Source organism: Triturus cristatus, chromosome 10 (assembly GCF_964204655.1).
Source record: "Triturus cristatus chromosome 10, aTriCri1.1, whole genome shotgun sequence".
Classification (NCBI taxonomy): Eukaryota; Metazoa; Chordata; class Amphibia; order Caudata; family Salamandridae; genus Triturus; species Triturus cristatus.
Window position 1 is genome coordinate 899,533,693 of NC_140593.1, and position 23,123 is coordinate 899,556,815.

The following is a 23,123-nucleotide window of genomic DNA, read 5'->3' on the forward strand; positions in this document are numbered from 1 at the left end:
AAATTGCCTTGCCACTCCCTGAACGTTTAAGAGGTGCAGCTCCCAATTGTGCAACTGATAATATTGCAGCCGAGCCGTTTCAGGCAGTTGAAATTCCTATTTGCATTGATCGAAAGACTTAATTGAGGTGCCAACAATCAGATTGCACAGGGTGCGACAATCTCTCCCTCCCAACTGTGGAATGAGTGAGGTTCCTGAGCCAGGGCAATATCCAGGTTGCAAACCAAAGGGGTGTTTGGGGAGGGAAACTTGGTGAGTTTGCGCTTTAGTGCAAGCTTGTCCCAAATATCAAGGACAGTCCTAGTTGGGGTTGCAAGGGAGGCACTAAGTGGTCATACAGATCTAGCAAGCCAAGCAAGGTACCAGAGAGGTTTGCAAGCAACTGCCTGATCCATGTGGAGCCAGTGCTTCTCACTCTCCATCACCACCCACTTGCATATAAAACAGAGATGCGCCACCCAACAGTATTCAAGAAGATTGGGGCTGGCCAACCCACCCCCCCCCCCCCCGGTCCCTGGGAAGCATCAGTACAGAGATTGAGAACCTAGGTCTATTCCCCCCACAGATGAAGGCTTGGATGTTGTAACGCCCTGAACGTCTCAGGATCGTTTAACAGACACGATAATGAGAACGCAACCACTTGTGAAGGTTTAGTTATTTTAATGAAGGCAAAAATAATACAAGGAATAAACAAAGGTTATAGTCACTGGAATCCTCCAGGCTAAATACGTTACCAGCCCACAGCACGGATGGTCCTAACCGTCCTCTGCATATACGCCGATCCCGGCGTATGCCAACAGAGGGCAGAAATGAAATGGCCGACAATGCCAATCGGTAGGCTGTGAGGGGCACGAAGAGTGTTGGGGAGAATCGAGGAGTCAGGGAAACACCCAGCCGGGGTCTCTACCTGAAGGGAGCAGCCGCTCAACCTCTTCCTCAGACTGCACTGGGACGCGGAGTCACCTCCTGGTGATGTGTCACCGATACCCCAATCACAAGCAAAGAAGACTGAACCGAGAGCAGCCGCTCGATCGATCCTGTGGACTTCCGAGTCTGTAACGCGGCAAACACCTCCTGGTGTGCGTTACAGCTGGCAGTCCCTGTATCTCTGGTCGGGCAGGGAGTTACGACTCCAACCAGCAAAAGCGCCACTGCGCTTTGACTCAGCCGAGTCAAAAAGCGAAGCTCAATGGTTATCCAGTAGAGCTTCCGGGTCCTTCACTGGTGACGATGGGGCAAGACACGGCCCAGGGAGTAACGACTCGACCTACCTCCGTTCTTGCCTTACTGGAGCACCACTCCGGAACACTGCTCTTCACTAAGCAGGTACGTCGGTTGTAAACACAATATCCGACAGCGTTGTACCTCCCGGTTCCTCCCTTTATAGGGCGTTGTTTTCCTTGAGTTATGTAACAGCTCTCCTGTTTACATAAGGGCGTGTTTTCCTTGAGTTATGTAACAGCTCTCCTGTTTACATAAGGGCGTGTTTTCCTTGAGTTATGTAACAGCTCTCCTGTTTACATAACCTCTCAACCGCTAAGCATCCTGGGAGATGTAGTCCGTTTTCGCTGGTTACCGTTTTCCTCCCCTCGCATGACAGGAATTCTTGACAGTACATCCTCCCTCTCAGCGGCTCCCCACGGGTCCAGCGCTGGCAGGAAAACGCCGATGGAACAAGGAGACCAAGCGCGGAGCATGAACCCCTTCAGCCGGTTCCCATGACTGCTCCTCCGGGCCATAGCCTTTCCACGCAACCAGGTACCACAGCTTCCCCCTGCGCCATTGGGACGCCCGTATGCCCGACACCTCCGACTCCACGCATACCGGCCTAGGTGTCCCAGACGGCTTGGAGGGTGCTGGTTTGAGCAATGATACATGAAAGACAGGGTGTATCCGCAATGACTGGGGCAAGCACACCTTCACGTTCACGGGACCCATACACTTGGTAATTCGATAGGGGCCCATGTACTTGGGATGGAACACACTGTTCTTTCGAAACCTCATGTTTCTTGTGGATATCCAGACGTAGTCTCCAGTGCGGTACAGTGGCCCGGGTCTTCTCTTCCTGTCTGCCGCAGCCTTGTATCTTCTCTTGGCCTCTATTAGGACAGCCCTTGAGCGCATCAACGTGTCTTTTATGTGTGCCACCCTGTCCGCTGTGGCGGGAATCCTGTCCTCTCTGAACGGATGTAGAAATGGCAAGAACCTGGGATGTTGGCCATAGTTGCTATAGAACAGAGATGACTGTGTGGAGCTGTGAGTGGCGTTGTTATAGGCGATCTCTGCAACCCATAGCAAGTCGACCCATTCTTCCCTGCCCTGGTCCACAAAACATCGCAGATACTGTTTGAGCGTTTGGTTCAGGCGCTCGGTTTGGCCGTCCGTTTGAGGGTGGTAGCTGGTGGACAGGGCGGTCTTAACATGCAGCGCAGTGCACCAAGTCTTCCAGAATTGCGCAGTAAACTGCGACCCCCGGTCCGACACGATCACCCCAGGTAATCCATGCAGTCGTACCACATTCTTTAGGAGTAGTGACGCCAATTCCCCGGCCGTAGGGACTCTCTTGCAGGGGATGAAGTGCCCCATTTTCGTCAAGTAATCCACCACCACCAGTATTGCCGTCATCCCCTGGTCTACCGGTAGGCCCACCACGAAGTCCAGTGATATGCTATCCCATGGTCTATCCGGGGTCGGAAGTGGATGTAAGAGCCCTTGGGTTCGGCCATGGTCGGCCTTCATGGTAGCACACGTAGGACACTCCTGTCCCCACCTCCTGACATCCACTCTCATGGTTGGCCACCAGAAATGCCGTCCCATGCTAGCCACCGTTTTTTCAAAGCCCAAATGACCTGCGCATGGAGAGTCATGGCACCAGATGAATGCTTGTTTCCTTAGCCTAGGCGTGGGTATCAATAGGCACCTGCCCTTCAGGGGTATCCCGTCCTTCAGCTGCCATTCTCTGTGACTGAGAAGCCACCTCCGCCATGCGAATGACCTGATCCCTCTCTTTATTCCCCTCAGGAAAGTATCCGGTTGGATAACCCCCAATACCATCCTCGGGGAAATGATGGAATGCTCGGTCGCAGGCAATGGTTCCTTAACTGCAGATTGACGGGACAGGGCGTCCGCCTTCCGGTTTTCCGTCCCCGGCCGATATGTGATGCGGAAGTTGAACCCCGCAAAGAAGATCATCCACCGCAGCTGTCTGGGAGAAAGGTGTCTTGTGGCCGTCATGAACTGTAGGTTCCGATGGTCCGTGTACACCGATACCACATGTCTTGCCCCCATCAACCAATGTCTCCATTCGGTGAAGGCGTCCTTGATTGCGAGAAGCTCCTTCTCCGCAATATGGTAGTTGCGTTCGGCGTCGTTGAGTTTGCGGGACATGTACGCAACGGGATGAAGCACCCCTGTGTCGTGGTTGCGTTGGGACAAGATAGCCCCCAGCGCCACATCCGATGCGTCCGCTTCCACCACGTAGGGGAGATCCGGATCGGGGTGAGCCAACACCGGTGCCTTACCAAAGGCGCTTTTCAGGGCCTCAAAGGCTTTGTTCGCTTCAGGGGACCAGACAAACTCCTTGGACTTCCTCAGTAGCTGTGTGATTGGGGCCACCAATCCTGAAAATCCATCTATAAACCGCCTGTAAAAGTTGGCGAAGCCAATGAAACTTTGGACGTCCTTCACGCTTTGGGGCACCGGCCATTCTTTCACCGCCTTGATCTTTCGTTCTGCCATCTCCTGTCCCTCTGGACTCAGCATCACTCCGAGGAATTCCACGGATGTGACGTGGAAGTCACACTTGCTGAGTTTACAAAACAGCATGTTTTCCCTCAGCTTTTGGAGCACAGCTTTGACGTGGTGTACGTGCTCCTCCACACTGGACGAATAGATGAGGATGTCGTCGATATATAGGACCACGTAGATATCCAACTCCTCTCTGAATACCTCATTCAAAAAGTACTGAAAGGCTGCCGGGGCGTTGCACAGACCGAACGGCATGACGAGGTACTCAAAAAGGCCGAACCTGGTCTTAAAGGCGGTCTTCCACTCGTCTCCGTCCCTCATGCGCACCAGATGGTATGCCCCTTTCAAATCCAACTTGGTGTAGATACGAGCTTTCTTGACCTGTTCCAGGAGTACACTGATGAGAGGCAAGGGGTACCGATCCTTTACGGTTATCGCATTCAATGCCCTAAAGTCCACACAGGCTCTCAGCTCCCCATTAGCCTTCGGGATGAAGAAGAGTGGCGAGGCGGCCGGAGACTTGGACGGGCGGATGAATCCTAGCTTGAGGAGTTTATCCAGGTACCCCCGGAGATGCACGTTTTCAGGCTCCGTCAGGGCATACAGCCTGCCGCTGGGAACGCTGGCCCCTGGCACCAGGTCGATCTGGCAGTCAAACTGTCTATGTGGTGGTAGCACTTCCGCCTTCACCTCATCAAATACATCCTCAAAACTGTGATAAGCCTGGGGGAGAGCCACATCTTTTTCTGCCGCTGTAGCCACCGTCTGACTCCCGCTCTCATCTGCGTCAAGGGATTCCGTTCCTATTCCACAATGCAGGATGCAATACGGTGACGTCAGTTCGATGCGATGTGTTGGCCAATCCACAGAGGGGTTGTGTTTCTGTAGCCACGGCAATCCCAATATGACGCCATATTGGGGCGCTCGGATGATGTTAAAATCGATTTGTTCCAAATGGTTCCTCCCACATCTCATTGGAAGGACCCCCGTGTGCTGCCCGATGGGCCCCGTCACCAATCGCCTTCCGTCTACAGCATAGACGTCTTCGGGTACAGCTTTGGGAAGAAGCACTAGCCCTAGCCTGCATGCCTCGTTGTGGTCCATAAACATGCCAGTGGCCCCTGAATCCACCATGGCCACAACGGGTATCCACTGGTCATGCACTCCCACGTGCACCGTGAGAAACAGGTGTCGTTGTCCCTTAGTGACCGAGTTGGAAAGTGAAGGGATGGATGAGTGACTCCGAGATGCCCCTTCTTTGGTCTGGGAGTCCTCTAGTTTTCCGCCGGTACGTCCACCACGGCTGTTACCGACCGGTTGGCCCGATAACGTGACGTCTTCGGTTTGGCAGGGCATTCACGTACGTAGTGGCCTTTTTTGCCACAATATAGGCACAATCCTTGTTTACGGCGTGACTCTTTCTCCGTGGCTGTGAGGCTCGCTCGTATTGCGCCGATGTCCATGGGTTCTCCCTTGGATGCGGTGGAAGTTTCAGGACTTCCCACTGTTACATAGGATGGAAGGGATTTTCCTTTTCTCCCATGATCCCCCTTTCTTTCACTTAGCCTATGTTCCAGCCGTAATACCAGGTTGATAAGGCCCTCACATGTCTTGGGTTGTGGGTCAATATGAGCCACGGCGTCCTTGAGCTCATCGCACAGCCCGTGATGGAAGAGCGCCGTCTGTTTAGCAACAGGCCACTTGGTTTCCGCAACCAGCCTTCGGAACGCGTTGAGATACTGCACCAGGTCGTTGGATCCCTGTCTCAACTCAAGCATTTCACGGTCCGCCGTGTACGAGTCAGCCCTTCTGTCGAAGACCTTCAGGAATTCCTCGTGAAAAGCACCCCAATCACATGAGATGGGGTCGTCCCTGCTCACCAGAGGTACGGCCCATTGTGCCGCGTTTCCAGCCAAATAGGATATAAGGAAAGCCACACGAGCCTGACTCGTGGGGAATGCCCTTGGTTTGCACGATAGATGTAGCGCCACTTGTGTGAGGAATACCTGCACTGTGTTAGGATCCCCACTGTACCTCTCTGGTGTTGCCAAGGGGACGGCTACCGGCATTTCCACTACTACCGCAGGGGTCTGGTTCGTGAGGGAGGTGCTGGACGTGAGCGGGTCCAATTGGATAGCATCCAGTCTGGCTTTTACATCGGCTGTTTCTTGCCTGGAGGCAGCCAATTCAATTTGCACGGTCGCTAAAGCAGCCAGCACATCATCAAGTGTTGCCATGTCTGTTATCGACCGGGAGACAGTTAGTGTTATTAAGGTCGGATATTTTGTAACGCCCTGAACGTCTCAGGATCGTTTAACAGACACGATAATGAGAACGCAACCACTTGTGAAGGTTTAGTTATTTTAATGAAGGCAAAAATAATACAAGGAATAAACAAAGGTTATAGTCACTGGAATCCTCCAGGCTAAATACGTTACCAGCCCACAGCACGGATGGTCCTAACCGTCCTCTGCATATACGCCGATCCCGGCGTATGCCAACAGAGGGCAGAAATGAAATGGCCGACAATGCCAATCGGTAGGCTGTGAGGGGCACGAAGAGTGTTGGGGAGAATCGAGGAGTCAGGGAAACACCCAGCCGGGGTCTCTACCTGAAGGGAGCAGCCGCTCAACCTCTTCCTCAGACTGCACCGGGACGCGGAGTCACCTCCTGGTGATGTGTCACCGATACCCCAATCACAAGCAAAGAAGACTGAACCGAGAGCAGCCGCTCGATCGATCCTGTGGACTTCCGAGTCTGTAACGCGGCAAACACCTCCTGGTGTGCGTTACAGCTGGCAGTCCCTGTATCTCTGGTCGGGCTGGGAGTTACGACTCCAACCAGCAAAAGCGCCACTGCGCTTTGACTCAGCCGAGTCAAAAAGCGAAGCTCAATGGTTATCCAGTAGAGCTTCCGGGTCCTTCACTGGTGACGATGGGGCAAGACACGGCCCAGGGAGTAACGACTCGACCTACCTCCGTTCTTGCCTTACTGGAGCACCACTCCGGAACACTGCTCTTCACTAAGCAGGTACGTCGGTTGTAAACACAATATCCGACAGCGTTGTACCTCCCGGTTCCTCCCTTTATAGGGCGTTGTTTTCCTTGAGTTATGTAACAGCTCTCCTGTTTACATAAGGGCGTGTTTTCCTTGAGTTATGTAACAGCTCTCCTGTTTACATAAGGGCGTGTTTTCCTTGAGTTATGTAACAGCTCTCCTGTTTACATAACCTCTCAACCGCTAAGCATCCTGGGAGATGTAGTCCGTTTTCGCTGGTTACCGTTTTCCTCCCCTCGCATGACAGGAATTCTTGACAGATGTCCTGCTGGAGGTTCACTATGTCGTCATGTGCGATGGAGGTGGAAAGTGTTTGAAACAGGTAGAGTATCTTAAGGAGGATGGGCATCTTAACAGTGTTGAACCATCCCAGCCAAGACACATGCAGGGGCCACCATCGACATAGTTCATCTAAGATAGATTTCCGATACGACGCCCAATTAGCTTTCGTCCAGGTCGATAAGGTGGAGGTCAAGCTAAGACCCAAATAGGGGATGGCATGTAGTGCCCACTGAAAGGGGGCAAGAGCTTGAATGGCAGGAAGATCTAGTATGGATACTGTGAGATTTAGGACTTGAGACTTGGATGTGTTAACTTTAATACCAGAGACTTGTTCAAAGGCTGTCAGGGCATGAACCACCAAAGGGAGAGCTGTTGTTGGTTGAGTGAGTGTAAGCAATAGGTCATCTGCAAACATACTCAATTTGTGAGCACGGCTGCCAAAGGGAATACCAACAATGTACTCTGTCTGCTGGATAGTAATGGCTAAGAGTCCTACTACTAGGGCAACCAGCAGGGGCATGATGGGGCAGCCCTGTCGAGTGCCTCTCTCTAAATGTATTGGCTGTGTGTGGAGACCATTAACCCGGATAGTAGCAGTAGGGGCTAGATAAGAGGCCATTATCCAGGATATCATGCCCAGCCCAAGACCAGTTTTCCCAAGGACAGCTCTGAGAAAAGACCAGTTAACTATAAAATTCCTTCTCCACATCAAGTGAGAGAAGACAGGAGGGGATATTATGGTGGAGGGATTTCTCCACCAGATGAGCAACCCGACGGATGTTGTCCACTCCTTGACAATTACGAATGAAGCCAACCTAGTCGGGTTCAATCAGACCGGGGAGATATGGTTCCAGGCGATTCGCCAGGATCTTGCTGTAGATCTTAGCATCCATGTTTAAAAGTGCAATGGGGTGGTAGGAGGTGCACAAAGAGAGAGTTTTGACAGGCTTGGGGATGAGAGTAATCTTTGCTGCTGTTATCGTCGGGGTGAAGGCAGTTTCTGAGGTGAATGAATTCAAAAGCCCTAGCAGGCGGTCCTGGAGAAGAAGGAGAAAGGCTATGTAAAAATCAACCAGCAGGCCATCTGGGCCAGGCGCTTTACCTGGAGGAAGATCTTTTAGGGCATGCCACAGCTCAGCCAGAATAAAAGGGGTCTCCAATAGTTCAGCAGGGATCGGATCAATAGGGTCCCACGTGCAAGAGTGGAGATCTTGTCAATTGTTTATGCATAGGCCTAAATATGAACCCAGGCTCCTGTTTGTAAGCAAGGTTGCTTGAAAGTGAGGATCTAGCTGCCTGAATCCCAAGTGTTTCAAACTCAGTTTAAAGCCAGATTACTTACATTAATCTTTATTACACTGTTAAAACAAGTGTGGTCTCCAACAGTGACAAACATTTGGTGACTTCTGTGGCTCCTGTGCTTCCTCAGCAGAGTCTCACTAACTGAAGTTTATTCTCCCCAAACAAGCCTATAAAGCATTAACAAATACTATACACATACACAAGTTCTCTCCTACCACCCCTCACTATTGAAGAAAGTGGTCGCTATCCTTTAATATCAATCTACATAGAATGGAACTGACACGAGGGCATTTGCCCTATCTGGGATGGTGGAAGAGGCACAGTATAGTTATGAGGAAACTTTAGGGTAGGATGTGATAAGGGTTATTGGTAAGTTAACTGGGGCGTGCCTCCTTATCCACTCAGCCGTTTCAGTCCTGATAATTGAGGATCTAGTAACTATCTGGGGAGGGAATGATAGAAAAACAACCAGCAGAATTGCAACCACATTTCAAACAGTGTAGTGAAGGACAACGACCAATCCCATTTGCCAAAGCAGAAAAGGAAGCTTAGGAAGAAGACACACTAAGACACCAGGCCCGAAAGGAGCAGCAGACAGGTCTAAAATATATTGTGACAACATATCTGGGAAGCACAAGTGGCAGCATGCCTGCCTCTGCACTCCATTTAGTAGGCAGACAGCTCCATAATAGAACTTCCCTGCACAGAAAATGGAAGAGGAACCTTGAAGCTTCCTGGGCCAATAAATTTAATGGCTACTGATAGATGCAGAAGACCCCAAATGACCATGACAATATTATGTTTGCATTTTTTTTATATAGCGCGTACTCGCCCCAAGGTACGGGAGCGCTTTACATGAGCACCAGTTACATTACTCAAGGACATATTGATATTTGTAGGCTCAGGGAGATTAAATGATTTGCTCAGAATCACAGAGTGTTGAGACGGCACCCAGACTCGAACCTAGTTCCCCAGGTCCAAAGGCGACATCTTTGGCCGTTACGTTACATCCTCTCCCTAATGCATGCATGGTAGTGGTCTAAGTGGGACAGTGACGTTCCTGCGCTGCCTCCCCTCAGAGAACCTGTACTTCCATTGCACTTTGGCTGCCAGTGTGCTATTTTGACAAGTAATTTCCTGCCCGGTCCCTCCCCAAAATGGAGTATGGAGATTTCCTGCATCCTTGATTTAAGCTTTGCTTTGGAATCTCCTGAATAGATTGAATCTCCTGAATTGAATTGATACCTTCCTAATCCCTGGGCCAACATCTCAGATCATTCCTGATTGCTGCTTACCTTCATTAGTGAAAGAAGAACACACAATGCCTTTGACCCTGTCTTGATGATAATCATGTGCACATTACTTAGAGAGGTTGAAATGTCGACAACATTACAACTTTGGACTATCCAACTTTCCCTTAATTAAGGGAGGAGCTTATTAATGTGGTCTCTCTAAAGCAACACCCTGACCCCCACTTTTTTGTTTAGATGCTGCACCTTGATTCGTCGCAATTTGTTGCATGTTTAATCCACTACAGCACTGCCCAGCTTCACCTTTCACAAATGTAGCAACTTTAGCAAAATAATTTATGATTTGTGACAACATAAAGTTTTTCCAGCTTGAAGCTTTGATCATGTTTGTGCATCCATTATGTGTTTACCTTTTTTTTTTATAAATCATTTGCTGTTCAGACACTCCTAAAATAATTTAAATCTATTCGGGTGGTACGGTTACATTTACTTAATATGAAGTGTAGAATTTGTAACCAAATTAACCCAATATAACAATTGTTGTGTTAAATTCAAAATCAACCCCTTCAGTAGGAATCGTCCATGTTCCTGCCATAGGGGAGATTCAGTCTTCTTCAGTGACAGTTGATCCTCGACCAACTAACAATGAAGGGCAAGCACCAGGAAGAGCGTGGAATTTGGTTCCTGCAGTGTCCTGTACTCCACCACAGACACGGTAGGTGAACTTGAAAGTTAAGTTAATTTCCTGTCTTGAAGAGAATGGCCATCAGTGACTGTACAGCTAGAGTTCCTTCATCAACGGCCTGGCTACCTGCTAAAGACAACAAGGCCATGGACATTCCTCATGACCTAATTGTATTGTACAAAGCACAGTAACCATAACAGTTAGGGCCAGATGTACAACAGTTTTTTGCAGTTGCAAACGGGTGATCGGCCCGTTTGCGACTGCAAAAAAGGGTCCTGGCATGTACAAACGCTATTTTGCAAGTCACTGACTCGCAAAATAGCGTATGCGACTCTCGATATTAGGAAGGGGCTTCCCTTCCTAATAGCAAGTCTCAATGCAATGTACTATTGTTTTGTGACCACATTTGCCGCCGCAAAACACTTGCAGTTTTCCACCTACTCCAAGTAGGTGGTAAACCACTCGCAAACAGGAAGGGGTTCCCAGGGGACCCCTTCCCCTTTCTGAGTGTGTGCAAACATATTTGTTAAGAGCAGGCAGTGATCCCAGGGACCCCAGCCTGCCCTTAAAAAATTAAACTGAAAAGTTTCATTTTTCTTTTTTAAATACATTCTGTTTTCCTTTAAGGAAAGCGGGCTGCATTTAAAAAACGACTGCTTTATTTAACAAGCTTTGGCATAGCCAATAGGTCTCGCCTTTGGGACCTTATAAGTGTTTAACCATGCAACAGTTGCATAACTAAACACTTATAAGGACTCAAAAGCGAGACCTATTGGCTATGCCAATGCTTGTTTTAACTGCTGCAATCTATTGAAGCCTCACGGAGAACATGCGATCGCGATCAAACATCAAAGCGGCCCTGCGGCCGCGAAAGTGAAAGTAATCGCGGTAAAGCGCGACGCGCGCATCCTGCGCACATGCACTGTAGGTCTAGGCTGGCCTGGTAGCATTTTTTGGAGCCCTCACACAATGTCTCACCAGCGAGACCTAAAAACTGGCAGCAGCCATGCAGGAAAGCTAGGCCCCGTGTCCTTGTGTCGAGACCTCAAACTAGCACTTAACACCCGAAGCAAGCTGAGCACACACCCCAAGGAAGGTAAACAGTGTGACATGAGTAGGAAACAGACGGAAGCAGCACATTTAAACAGGAAACTTAAGAGCACAGCGAACATCATAATTCCATTTTTTTGTTAAAAGTTGCAGTGTGAACGAACTATTAATAACACCCATAAGCATGTTTTAGTTTGTTCCATGAGGTTTGTACATGGCAGAAACTTGGTATATTTAAAACACTGCGCAGACTGGCAGATGCTGCAGGAATGGAGCGCTGGGAACAGCCACCAGCAGCAGCCATCGCTTACACTGTGCCTCTCTGTCAAACCTCTGCGCCCACAAAGTGAGATTTATTGTGTAGAGTTGTGCAGCGGGCTAAATTATATGTGTGGTCTTAGACAAAACTTGTCCTTTTGAAAGAAAATGTTATTTTCCTGATGTGAGCTACTGTTAGGATGTCACCGCATCACAAGCTGTGCACATTAGAAGCCGGGGTCCTCTGCTCCAGTGCTGCTCACACGTCGGTGTGTCGAGCTGTGAGATAGTACTTCGCAAGAAGCAGAGAAATAAAGCTCCCCCTTGACTCCGGCTGGGAGGCTCGCAGAGGGAGGCTGTTTTCTTGGGGTAAACCTTGACGCGCCGCCCCTCGTGAGTCCAAAGTGCACAGGCTCGTGTGCAAGTCTTAAGAGCACTGAAATTAAGGAAGACTCGCCCGCGAGCCGGGGTATGGACGGTATGGCTGCCGTCTGAAACGTCACTGAGCGAGCTTCCAGAAAAAAAGTCGCGCAGAAGCAATATACTAAATTGGCCATGCGTATTGTTAACCAGCCCGGCGGAGCGCGCAAAAACTTGTCCTTTTAAAAGAAAATGTTATTTTCCTGATGTGCGCTACTGTTAGGATGTCACCGCATCACAAGCTGTGCACATTAGAAGCCGGGGTCCTCTACTCCAGTGCTGCTCACACGTTCCCGCGGCCTTCGTTCCCAGGGTTTTGGATATCGAGGCCTTGCGTGAGGAGGCCGTGTGCACACTCATCCTCTTGTGAACCAACCATAACAAGCCACGTTAAAGTGATCGGGCGGAGGCAGAGGAGAATGCAACCTAATGACCCGTGAAGGAGGAGACAGATGGTGGCTGTGTCCGCGAAAGTGATCAGGCAGTGCTTTTCAGGCTGCCAAATGGTGCGCGCGCCCGGCGCACATGCACTGTATTTGGAGGCCTGAAAAGCACTAGTTTGCACTTCCAGATCCCCCTTTTACAAAAGCTCTCGCGAGAGCAGCGCTAAAACGCTGGCTCAGGCAAGACCTAAAAAGCAGTCACAGACATGGTGGTCTGCTGACCCCAGCAGGCCACCATTCTTGTGAGTGCTAGCAATTCCCAATGGGGTCGCAAATTGCGCTTGCCTCATCAATATTAATGAGGAATGCAATTTGCGACCCCATTGGGAATCGCAAACAGTGTCTGAGACACTGTTGTACATTCCATTTTGCGAGTCACAATTTTACGCTATTTGCGACTCCCAAAATGGAATTGTCATACATCTGGCCCTTAGAACTTAAAGGAAAGCACAACACATTTCCCTTCCTTATGAAAATGAAAACTTATATAATCACAGAAAATATAAAAAACATTACAGATAAAAAAATGGAATGCGAGGAATTCACAAATCAGTTCAAACAAATAAAAGGTGTGAATCAATAAGCACAGTGAGAGTAAAATTATTTATATGCAATTTAAATGGAATTAAGAAACAACATCTTCCAAATAAACAGGACACTTAATATTCCTACCAGATTCACTCTTGGTAAAAACACCTTGAATACTGCTGCTTTTGTCTCCATCCCCATCACCTTCAACCACCTCAATGGCACCCTCACCTATTCCATCTTTCACTTCATTACCAATCTCCACATGTTCATCTTCATACAACCAACTATATTTCTTCTTACCATCCATCTCCATACGGCATACTTCATCACAGCTCAAGGCACTCCTACACTTAACTATGTGAATCATATGCCACACACAACCGTCACTCAGTCTGGCTGAATTCGGGAATAAGTCAGAGGCTCATAAATCACACTTTCCACTTTTTTGACTATCATAGCTACACTGACCATATCTCCTTTTCTAAATGAATAACTTTTCACTTGTTTTGCTATACTGGAACTCATTGTAAACCGTCCCGTTTCATGCTTTTTAACATTGTTTTAACCACATCAGAATACCAACATTTTAATCTAGACTCCACCATCCAACTCTGATTATCTTTCATGAACAGTACGCTACTCCACATGTCGCTGAAAGGACTGTAACCAGTGATATGCAGGGTGGTACGACACTCCCATACAATATTATTTTATACGTACATTCAAATTCGATCTCTTACTCTTGGCAATTTGCAACACGCCCTTAATCACATTATGAAAACTTTCGATTTCACCATTACCACTGGGATAATACACTGAGGTCAATTTATCCTCAATCCCATTGCATCTCAAAATATCCTCCATCACTTCTGCCGTAAATTGCACTCCATTATCTGTGATAATCCTTTTAAGCAAACCTTCTCTCTGTAAAATTTCATCCAGAAATTTGACAACACTCTCCGCACTAGCAACACTTACAAAAGTAACTTTGGACCATTTACAGAAATAGTCTATCGACACAATATCCCTACTATCCTCCACAAGAGGCCCCATAATGTTTACTCCAATCATTTCCCTTGTCATTTCAGTACTCGGCACTGGTTACCACTGTGGTTTAAGCAACACTTGTGATTTATTAGCATTTATTCATCCATCACATTGTCTCACCACTCTCTCCACCTCAATGTCATACCCTGCCACCAATAGCTTTCCTTCACCTTTCTCTAACTTTTTACTATACTTCAATGTCATTTGTGACATACCTCTACAATTCTATTCCTTATACCTGTGGGTAGTATAGCTCCAACACCCCTCAAAATATTGTCATTTTGTAGAAACAACTTCTCTCGTACTTCCCAGAAGCTGCAATATTTACCCCACAAACTGTTACTTCTTGGCCATCCTCTCACCACAAATTTGTTTACTTCCGCCAAACCTCATCATTCAAATTAGATTACCTCCACCCTCTTTAGATATACATCCATTCCATTCACACCTATCTAAAACACAATCATTTCTTCCCAACCATCCCCTGGTACTTCTTTTAGCAGCAAGGGTAAGCAGCAAAAACAATCAGCAACCTTGTTTTGGGCTCATGGTAAATATTGTATTGTATATCTGTAATCCATTAGTCTCAAATATATCCTTGCAGTTCTTGGTGTAGCTGAAAATAAACTGTGAATACATTTTTTTTCCTGAAGTGCTCCAATCCCCAAACTACTGCCAGTGTTTCTTTTTCAATTATAGAATTGCGTTTTTGTGCTGGGTATTTAGCTCTAGAAGTAGGCACCACCATCAACTCCTTCCCTTTGATAGCCTTTTGGCTCAAGAGTGCACCAATTTCCCTCCAACTAGCATCAATTGTTATAATGCAGTCACATGTAGCATTAAAGCCATGCAAAGCCCCTGCAGAACAGGTGTCCTTTTTTATCATTTTTAAATCTTTTTGCACCTTATTAGTCCAATTAAATTCAATTTAGTTAATTAACAGTTGGTGCAAATTATACATTTTCCCCTCAAAAAATTGGGAACAAATTTGGCATAAAACTCTACCAACCCCAGAAGTTATCTCAATTCAATTATTCTTTACACTCACCTTATGACCCAAAGAATTCAATCACTGGACACCAAATTTGCACTTCGAGAAGTCTGCAGTCAATCCATGGTCATGTAACTTCTCCAAAATATAATTAACTGTTCGTGTTATTTGTTTGCCCTAATCATCAAAATATTACACTGAAATAAAATTGTACCCTCAAAATCGTTGAAAAGTTTGTGCATTCATTTCAAAATACTGCAGCTGTTGAAGCAGGCCAAGACATCAAGCAAACATAATGATAACACCCCATGGATGTCCTGAATGTTGTTAAATCCTTGCTCTGTTCATGTAACCTCACTTGATGATATGCAGATGACAGGTATATTGATGAAAATCATTGCAAATCCTTAATTAATAAATTAAAAAGATTTTGGGCAAGGAAATCATCACCAAAATGTTATTTTGGCATCTCTAAGGTACACACACAAACAAATGTTGCCATTCTCACATCTGGCCACTACTAGGGAAGACATCTCCTCTATTGCATCAACTTGTTCTACAACTCCTATTTTAGAAGTTTCTCAATCTCTTGGTTCTCCTCATGTCTCACAATCCATTGTAAAACCCTTATGTTGTGTATTTTGGGCTTAGCACCTTCTCTTAACATGCTTTTATGTGAAAACCCAACAAGGGTTCCCATTTTTCCTGAGAAAATGTCTGGAAAAGCATTATTAAATTCTGCACTGTTTCTTTCCTTTCCTCCCACCACCAATACTTGTTCCAGGCTATTGAGTGCACTTTGACCCGTCCACCCTAACACAGATGGTCCTTCTTCCACAACATGCATTTCCCCTAGTGCCTCCCTTCCTTTGAACTCAAAACACCCTTCTGTGACCAATCATCGGAATCAGTTTGTCAGTAAAACATCCAAGGATAATAATTGATTCCCAATTACTGCCACAAAATGTTTCTCCCCTACCTTCTTGTCCACTATGGTATGAGAAGATATTGAATCTCCTACAATAAGTATTTCAACCCCTCCCAATTTTATTTCGCACACTGGTTTGCTCCTTACTCATTGGTGAGAATATTTACTTTTCTTCCAAATTAGTTTTCAGTAACACCTAAAACACAGTCTGTATCCTTCCCAACATTGTCTTCATCAGCATAACATGGTTCTGAAACCCAATCTGACTTGCCTTTGACTACATTAATTTTCTTACTTAGTTCTTCCACACACTTTAGCATAATGTCCCATAGTACAGATAACAGTGCATATGTGGTTTAAACCCGGCAATACTTACCGTACCTTAGGTGATCCTTGTTCCCACATCCATAGACTTTGAAGTTCACCTACCTTGTCTGTGGTGGAGTACAGGTGGGGTACAGGAAAACAACAGTTCTCTATGACAGAGAAGGTTTCAGGTGGAACAAGGCCAAAGTCACTATGAACACACATGCTGCCATGCCCTCCAGGGAGTTTAGCCAAAAAAGATCAGGAATCTTCTTCCCAGCAAAAAGATTCTTTGGGTGAGATCTGAATTTCACAGCCCTGTCAGGCAGAAGCAATCAACTGCCCTTAAAGATGTTGAACATGGCAACAATGAATTCTTCCTGCTGATGAGGTACCAAATTGGGTTTCTTTAGATTCAGAATCTATTTGAAGAACTAACTTAAGTTGTCTGCTTCTGAGCCATATGAAGATTTGGAGCGTGTACCAACTAATCATTGAGATATGAGTTACCCTAAATCACCCACGAGTACAAAGGGAAGGGCTCAGAATTGTAAGTGTCCCAATGGAATTGGAAAAGGAAGGTACCAGTAATGTTGACAATGCACTAGAACATGCAAGTAAGCATCCTTGGAAAGTGACCCGGGACCACCATAAGAATGATCTTTGCAATTTTGTAATTTGATCTAATGTAATTTAAAATTGTACATTATTAAAAAGCATTAACACCTTTAAGAATTTTAAGGGCTTGGGCACCAAAAAGGGAACAGAATGCACCCAGTTCCAAAAATAAACATTGGTCTGATGGCCCCAACCTTAAGGGACTGGGGAAAAATAGGATGTGATGTCGGTGTCTGCTTCCTTCAATAGGTGAAGAATTGCAGAGGAGGAGCTATGTATATAGAACATATTTATAATACTTGTGAGACACCTTACTATGGAGGATTAGCCTCTGTTGTCAAGATTGTGACAAGCATAGGTTGACTTTTATCTTCTACTCACGCAGGGCATCAGCCATTGCTTTATTCTCCCTCATGTTCACAACAATACAGTGGTATCAATGTGCATTACTGTTATGCCAACCCTGATATTGAGGGAGGGAATTGGCAAGCACCAACTCAGTCTGTGTGCAGTTTCAGTGCAAGATGCACATCAATGGGCATGAAAAACGCAGAAGAATTAGTCACAGCAGCCCTCAATCTTCTAGGGGTACCGTAAGTGTTGTGCAGGCTACAGTCCTAGGACAGGGCAAAACAGAATACTTTGGTTTCATTCTTCAGGGTCTGACTATGATAGTGTGTGCTGCTTTGCAGGAAACTGAGTAGGAGGCAAGTTATTTTGGTGCCGTTTTGCTATGAATGTCTATTATCTGGGCGAGACAAGGGCAGAGGTGCAACAATCACTTGTACAGCAGGTGTAGTGGCACCGGGTGCAGAGACCTTCAGGGCCCTTTGCACTCTTTTTATTGTTTTATTTTACTAGCCATCCAGCAGTAATGGGGCCCATTTGCCTTGCTGGCACCTAGGTCCATTGGAGCAGTCCAGGGAGCATGATCAGCGGGCTAGCAAGCATGCCAACATTTTAGAACAGGAAAGTAGGGTATTTTGATAAAGATGGGGGGAAATGATTATTAGGTCGAGGCCTACCCGACGGTTTTCTAAAGACGTCGTGGGTACATTCTGAAAGCTTCCCTTGGAATGCATTCCACCTATTGATTACCATTGGCTTTATGTTTTGTAAATCACAGTTGCTTGCTTTCTATTTGCTGGCTTTATGTGTTTTAGGATGTCGAGCTTGAGTTAGTCCCTTCTGTGGAGCATAGCCTCTTTTCCATCGTTCCTTGTATTCTTCCATGAGTGCTCGCTTTCTGTATATAGGCCTTTAAACTTTGTTCTTATTTTGTTATATTTGCTATGCATTCAAAGACAAAGGTCAAATGTCAGGCTCTGTCTTCCTAGGGGACTTAGTGTTTACTTTTCGTTCTCTGACTTCAAACTGAGAGGATTTATGTGACAATCTTGCTGGCTACAGGGGTTGTGAAATGAAAGGCTTTTTTTCTTGCAGACAACAAAATTTAAATGTCTGAAAATTAACTGTGCAGATAGTTCAGAAGATATCAGAATTAGGAAAGCTCGAATTAAGCACATTTTTGTAAGTCTGAAGTGCGGTGGAAACAAATATTTTAATATGATCATCGCACATCAATACACTAGTTGATGCTCTTTCCACACATTATTGCTTGTGCACTGCATAGTTTTATCAGTAAAACTGTATGACTGCAAATATAATGGTAATTTCAATTGAAAATGTGTTGTCTGTAATGGCAGTGTGCTACTACAGAGTGCATACTCCACACTATGCCACTCCACTCTATGCCTCTCTACGCCCTTCCATTCCTCACCACTCCATGCACTCTACGACATGCCACTCTACTCTACAATCCTACACTCTATGACACGCTACTATACACCACTCCACGATACTCTAAGACATGCCACTCCACTCTACGCCCTTCCACTCTAAGACAGCCTACTACATTCCATTGTACTCTAATCAATGACACACCACTCCATGACACTCTACTCGACCCTATGACAAACCACTTGACTCTACACCTCTCAACTCTGCGCACCTCCACTCTGTCTCCTTTCACTCTACTCCCTCCACAACACTCTACGCCACTCTACCATACTCAACTTCACTCTAAGCCACATCACTATGCACAACTCCCTCTATGCCACTCTACAGCATTCTACTCCACGTCATTCTACACCCTTCCACTCTTCTCCAATCTAATCCATTCTACACCACTCCACTCTATGCCACTCCACTCTTTTCAACTCCACTCTATGCCACTCAAAGGCACCACTCCACTGCACTACACCACACTCCGCACCAATGACTTTTAGCTATGGTGAACAGCAGCCACGATTAGGGTGCAAAATGGCTAAAATACATAGGTAAAGCCAATAATTCTTGATAAGACGAGACCTAGTGGCTTTGCCAATGCTTGTTCCCAATAATTTCTAATGAAGCAGAGACAATTTCAGGCAGAAGACAGCTAAAATAAAGACATTTTTGGCTTCACAAATCGAGAGTCTCCCGCCTGCATCGGGTCGATTGACATGAATGAGATATGGTCAGGCACAGCCTGGTTCTGGATTTGGGAGGTAGGAGAGGTAAGGAAGGGTATAATCTGTTCAGCTGCTGGGATCCAGGAAGTCGAGTGGTTTACGGGCATACAGGAACAAGCAGGCAACCCATCGTTCTCTGTTTCTGGCTCTTTTAACTCTGAATATGTGTCGCTGTCTCTCTCAACAAACAGTACATTGAACCAGATTGTAACAGAGTGTAGTAACAGGAAAGATGAGGTTCCACACAGCTAAGATGAAATCAGTGAAGATTTATTGATTAAGGAGGCCCACAAGCAGCCAGCAACAAGTGTGGCTGACAAGCAGGGCAACTGGCATAGAATGCCTTAACATTCTATAACATCATATTTATACATTGATAAGATTCTACATGACATCACAATGCACTAAGCAAGTTAAAGTTGAGTGCGGTGAAAGCAAACTACAGAATACAACTAGCGTTATTGGTGATGCCTGCAATACATATACAACATCTCCCTTTTATCAAAGAATTCAAAACATAACATATTCTTTGTACTTATTAGGAAAAAAAGAAATTCTACCAGAATGAGTGGATGTACCATCAAACATATTTTGAGACAATACACTACTATCATCAGAAATACCAATGTCAGATATAACATTTGAACTTCCTGCTTCAGTTATAGGTAAACTTATAACTTGTGTTTTATCAACTTGGGATTCAGAAACATCCTTCATCTCATCATTAGAATTAAAACAGCGTCATCAGGGTAATAATTACATTTTTCAAAACGTCTGGATTTTCACAATTAGGAATGAAACAAGAATCTCTACTGGTGTTATCATTAGACTCCAAATCATGCCATAAAAATCCATCTTTCCCATCTGAAACATATCTTTTTGATTCATTAATAAGCTCCTTTTGACCAGGTTTAAGTTTAATGATATTGCTTTTATTTCTCCAACTTTTATTAGTTAAGTGAACTGAACCTCCAGCAACTTCATCAATTTCATATGGATCTGTATATTTAGATTCTCCTTTTTGTACTTTGTGAGGTTTCCGCACAATAACCCAATCTCCCTTGTCAAACATTTTGTCTTCTGCTCTGTGCACCTTGGCATGATACATTTTAGACTTAAGCTGGTTTTCTTGTATTTTATTTTTTACTTTTAGAATGTTATCAATAACCACACATTTAGTATTTTCTTTCAATTATGTCTGAATTTAGGAGTGAGTTGTGTATTACCATTTCAGCCTCTCATGAGAAAAAAGGGAGTATATCCAGTTACATTATTGGTTGTATTGTTGTAACCATTTACCGTTTCTTGTACACAATCTTTTACTGGAAAATTAGATGCAAGAGCAAGCTGAACTCCTTCTTTGATGAACCTGTTAATTCTTTCAACTTGTCCATTGGATTTAAGAGAATATAATGGTGTTTTCTCTTGCTTGATTCCATTACTTTTAAAAAATGAAACCATTTTTTCTGAAGTAAATTGTTTACCATTATCTGAGACCATTATGTGTGGTAAACCTTCAATGGCAAAACACTTCTTTAGACATTTATTCACAGAATTCATGTCAATCACACCTACAAATTCAAAATAAATCCCTTTACTGTAATAATCACTTTTACAATTATTAATCTCCAATCACTTTCCAAAAGGTTGAATGGACCTGCACAATCTATAGCTATTTTGTTCCAGGACATTTCAGGTATACTAACTATTTGCATTTCATTTACTCTAGGTTTCCAATGCTTATCTGAATTTAAACAAACTGTACATTTATCTATAAAAAGATTAACATCTGTATCCAAACCTGGCCACCAATAGTACATTTTCAACAAGTTCTTAGTTAACATGGATCCAGGGTGACTTATGTGACTCAGGTTCATTAAACTTTTTCTAAGTTTAGTTGGTGGAATCAAAAGATCTCCACGTAATAATAATCCATTTACAATACTCAATTCATCTGAAACTTGAAAGTAAGGTTTTAATTTTGATGGTAGATTCCTTACTGGTGGCCATTTACTTGTGATGTACACTTTGACTTTTATTAAAATAGGGTCACTATTACTTAAATCTAACCATTCTGTTTCAGTATATGTACAATCTGTATAATTAAAAATATCAACAATTGCAACAACACATTCTGTATCTTCTTCAATTTTTGTTTCCAAATCCATTATTGGTAATCTTGACAAGCTATCTACTGTAACATTATTTTTTTCCAGAGATACGTTTTATAGTAAAATTGAATTCTTGTAATTTAGCTAACAATCTTACAAGTCTAGCAGATGCTTTACCATTACCTCTTCCACACCCATCCATCATGTAGGTTAATGGTTTGTGATCTGTAATTAAATCAAAATGTTTGCCCCAGATATACATTTTAAGTTTCTCCACAGCCCACACTCGACAATGTTTCTCTCTCTATTGTGCTATAATAGAGTTCAGCTTTGTGTAAACGCCTGGAAATAAATGCTACAGTCTGTATACGTCCCTTTTCTTTTTGTGTAAAGATGGCACCTATACCGACTGAGCTTTCATCAACGGTAATGATATTATTGCCTTCAGATTCATAGGGAATTAAAGTATGTGCATCAACAATTGCTTTTTTTACCTCCGAAAACGCAAATTCTTGTTCCTCCTTCCAGTTATATTTTTCGCCCTATCTTAATAAGGAACGTAAAGGTTCTACCTCATCTGCATAATTCTCGATAAAACGTGAATAGTATTCACTAAGACCTAAGAAAGATATCAATGAGACTTTATCTTCTGGTCTAGGTGCATCAGAAATCGCTGTTACCAAATCATGTTTTGGTTTAATGCCATCACAACTTAGAATATGACCTAAATATTCAATTTCTTGCTTAAGAAACTTGCATTTGTTCTTAGCAACTGTCATGCCTCTTTTATTTAATTTATACAGAACAGTGTCAAGTATTTTATTATGTTCTTCAACAGTGCTTGCATGTATGAGAATATTGTCTTTAAATTTTTCAACTCCCTTAACATCTTTTAAAATATTTTCCATTATTCCTTTAAATACGCTAGCTACCGAAGCAAGCCCAAAAGGAAGTCAAATGAACCGATATGCACCGAAGGGTGTGATAAAAGTTGTGTAATCCTTAGAATCTTCAGCTAGCTTGACCTGATGGTAAGCTGACTTGAGGTCCATCAAAGAAAAATATTTAGAACCAGAAGTGAAGCCAATAATTCCTGTATTTTAGGTAACAGATGATAGTCTACCACTATATTTTTATTTAAAGACCTCAAGTCAGCACAGAGACGGATTTCTCCTTTTTTTTTTTTTTTATAATCACAATAGCAGAAACCCGTTCTGCTGAGTCTGTTTGTTCAATGACTTCTTCTGCTTCAAATCTATTAAGTAAATTCTGCAAATCACTCCTGACAGATAACGGGACAGCCCTCCGTTTGTGTTTAACAGGGATGGCAATTTTTTTTTAAACTTAATAGAATGCTCAAAACCATTTACACATCCAATGCAATCTTCAAATAAAGAATCATATTTGTTTAAAACAGATTCTAAATCACTGAATGTTGTGGAAATATGTACATTAGCAATATCAAGTTCACCAAGAACTATTGGATTATCAGCTCCCGGTTTTAAAATGATTCCCAAACTTGCCAAATCCTTCCATCCAACAATATTTCTTCCACGTTCTGCTACATATATTTTGGTAGTAACT